Consider the following 4,397-nt stretch of genomic DNA (forward strand, 5'->3'; position numbering starts at 1 on the left):
AATTTTATAAAGATAATAATTAAGTATTCTGTTAGAATTTAATGATTATACTAATTATATTTTAGATTTTTTATATTTAAAATGAGATGTTTATTATGTATTTGATTGTGTTTATCTGCAGTTAGTTTCACGAATTTAGATATGGGATGAAATCGGATATGGATGAAATCGTTTAGGGATGAACGGGTTTAAGAATTTTTAAGAGTTTTAAGAGTTTTTGTCAAATACTTTATAATATAGTATAGATTTAACAATCTAACAAAATATTTATTTTTAAATAAAGTAAAATTAAAAGATAACATACAAAAATTACTAACAAACACACAAAAAATTTGAAGTTCATGCAAATAAAAAAAAACAAAATTACGGTAGATATTGTAATATAATTTTGAATATAGCAAATTATGAATTGGTTTAATATCAAATGTATCTATACTATATTAAAAAAAAAGTTACCGTTATCTTGAAAATTTTAAGAGTTACTTGTGGTTGTTCAAATATACAAACTTGAAAACTTCAACATTCTCACACATATTAAAAATCAAATATTTTAAATTTATAATAATTAGTCATTTAATTTACTTTATATCTATTACTTTTTCGTTTTACACCATTTATTATATTAACATAATTAATCGTATATAAACTAAACTGCATTAAAAATATTTATTTTTTTACAAATTATACCATTATAATCATCTCGTAAATGCCTTCAAAATGAGTCCAATATCGAATATTTTTGGATTTAATCATACTATTAAATAACATAAATACACACGATAAGATATATCTATCTATACTAATATTATAAAAGACGAGCTTTAGTTTTCTTGAATTTTTAAAAGGTATAAGTATTCTTGCATGATGTACAACCATCTCATACATATGTTATTGTAGATCCCAGATCACAACAAATCAAGATCGAATTCAGACTCTAAAGATGTATCCATGAAGAACCGTGTGTTTAGCGAGCAAACAGGTCGGCCTGATTTTACTGAAAGCAAAACTCAAAGAGCTCAATTACATTAGACGACTCTCATAATGAATTCTAAACCCAAGACACCTATTTATAGGTGTCAATACAGTGTGTAAGCCCAATTACAAAAGTAAAGAATATTACAATACAATATAATGACTTTATAAAACTTTCAATATCTTGGGGCTAATCTAGACCCAACAATCTCCTCCTAAAATTTTATAAAAGAAGCATCTTTTGAAGCATCAAATAATATCCCCCTGCTTTCTTTGGAAAACTTTAGTGTTGCTCGTCTTTGAAGTACATTTCAAGCTCCCCCTTGAATATAGCTCATATTCTTCAGTTTCAACTTTAAAATAAGATTCAATGTGCCTTCGACACCATTGATTGCACCGACAAGTAGCTTTAAACTGTAGACAACTCAACACAACCATTAACCTCAGAATCTCAACCAGCCCATAAGCATATTGATTCATCCAACAACGGGATAGATAATGTGTGAGTTACGTGACATTCCACTACGTGGAATCAAAGGGCATGGTGGTGTTGGTCGTTGCTGTTGGTACCACGGTTGCCATGGTTGTTGAGAATAGAACCAAAACGAAGGCCATTTTGAGTCTCATCTATGCCCTCGACCACGACCGCAACCACGAGCTTGAGTCTCTAGGGAGAGATTGTTGCATGGTGTGTGGAGATGGCGAGGTATTAGAAGGTTTGCCTGAATCATGGGATGGTATGTTGGTGCCGAGATTACTGACCAGCGCATTTTGAGAACCAATAGACAGAGCAGCCTTCTTAGGCGCCGTTTACCAAACGCTTACTCGGGTAAGCGCTTACCAAGTAACATTACCTCACCGGATGAATATGGTAAGGATCAAAAATCTTACTCGGTAAGAGCAAGACAAGAACCAAAAGTCTTACCCGGTAAGTGAGGGCGACGACTCTTACCATGGTAACCATGGTAAGCCCTTACCGGGTAAATTGTTACATACGATGTCGTTTTGGTGGACTAAAATCTTACTCGGTAAGTAAATAATAGTGTTAAATTTTACCAGTAAACGCTTACCGGGTAAATTGTTGCATACGATATTGCTTTGGTGGACTAAATCTTACCCAGTAAGTAGATAATAATGTTAAATTTCACCAGTAAGCACTTACCGGATAAGTGTTTGATTAACCTGGATATCTAACCCGCTATGTGAGCTGACTAATCCCAGGACGACCACCTGCTTTGCAGTTAGCCCAGAATCACCGCATTTAAACCTCCGTGGCTGCAAGAGGATTTTTATTCCTCCTTGGATTTGAACTTGAGATCTTCTGTTACTTTTGACCTTTGGAGCCAAGCTCAAACCAATCAGACACCACCCTTGTGGTTATATATTGGCTTTTTCCAATCTCTAGTATATGGGAATAAAGGTTCTGATATTAGAAACAGTGAGAGTCGGATGAAATGGGGTAGTTTTGGCTGGATGAATTAAGGCGGTTTTGGAATGATCATCGACTGCCATTAGAAAAGGTTAAAATGTGATCTCCCTTCATGCATTACCTCGTAAATATAACGATACAATCCATAATTAATTCCTCAATTATCTCCATGAGAATCCTTGCCATATACATGTACAATTGCTTGAAGTAATCAGGGCCGGAACACAAGCTTTCCAACCGTATGGGCTGGACTTGATATATTTTTTAAAAATACACCATCCAAAGTTAAAACGTAGTAAAACTCTAAAATTAGACATCAAATATGAAAATGTCAAACATCGCCCCAAATCAAGCGCCTCCAACATTTCAAGAAAATTTCCCCCGTTAATGGAATCTAACTTTTCGTTGTGGCCTCTAAATGCAACCACTTGAAAGGCTCATTGGCTCAAGTAACAGCATTTTTAAACCCAATCAAAGTATCAAACAAATTTGAACCTAATCATTAATCAAACAATAACATCTTAAAACTTGAATAGAAATATAGAATGAAAAAACCCCCATTTGATTTAGGGGCTGTAATCAGAGGTCGAGACTTACCTCACCCGAGAGTGGTCAACGCGAGGAGGGAGAATAGATCAACAGGTCTGTAATTTCAATAATGGAGATTGGAGATTGTAATTTTGTTCATAAGTTGCTCGCATAAGTCTGTCGGCCGATATGGTTATGTGGGCATGTGGCGATGAAGAATCAACAACTTTAGACTTTAGTGGACTATGAATTGTAGCTTTAGGGATTAAAAAATTAAAAGATTAGTGGACTCCAGTGAAGGGGCCATATTAAAACAACTAAAAGCCATATATATATATATATGTGTGTGTGTGTGTGTGTGTGTGTATATATATATATATGTGTGTGTGTGTGTGTGTATATATATATATATAGAGAGAGAGAGAGAGAGGTGGGTTATTATGCAACCATTTACATTTGTACAACTAATACAACTCAATCTCAACCGTTCATTTAATTTGATGAATATGTGATTTCATAAAAGTTTGATTATTTTCTAATATAAAGTATCGATCATAAGTAATGAATTCTAGTCATCTTTCATAAATATTCGAATCGTAATAAATAAACTCTCATCATTTCCATAAATATCTTAATTGATTGGGTTACATTGGTTGTACAAATAGATATGGTTGCATTTGATATATATATATATATATAGAGAGAGAGAGAGAGAGAGAGAGAGACTTGGGATCATATGAGACCAATGGTTTTTCGTGAGACCCGTAAGACCAATTCTTAACCCTTAGATTAGATCTACAATCTGAAAATCTAAACATTTATAAACGCCACGAGACTTCTCAATAATCACAAAATTGCCACCGTACAATTCAGACCATTAGATCATTAACTTCTAAAGTTGATCAATGAATATAAATTGGTCTTACGGGTCTCACGAAAAACCATTGGTCTCACGTGAACCCAACCCTATATATATATATATATATATATATATATATATAGAGAGAGAGAGAGAGAGAGAGAGAGAGATGAAGAGATGAGCGATCAAATGAAAACCACCATCATTTGTACAAAATGTACAAACCACCCTCATACGTCGATTTCATTGTTTAATCTTATGAAATTGTTTAATATTGTGAAATTGTTTCATATAATACTTTTTTTTGATGAATTTGTTTCATATATGATTATGAAATTGTTTCATATAATATCTAATGAAATTTTAATGAAATTGTTTCATGTATTTCTCTAAAATTAAAATAATGAAGATAATATTCATAATTAACATCCTTCACAATAAAAATGGTTAATCAACCTCTCATAATTACAAAAACATGAACAAAATGAAAAATTATGATTGGTTAAATGTTGTTTTCACGGTTTGTACAAATTAGGTGGTATTTATTTGAACGTTTATCTCTCTCTCTCTCTCTCTCTCTCTCTCTATATATATATATATATATATATA

The sequence above is a fragment of the Cynara cardunculus genome, assembly GCF_001531365.2.
Source record: "Cynara cardunculus var. scolymus isolate 2C chromosome LG 5, CcrdV1, whole genome shotgun sequence".
NCBI lineage: Eukaryota > Viridiplantae > Streptophyta > Magnoliopsida > Asterales > Asteraceae > Cynara > Cynara cardunculus.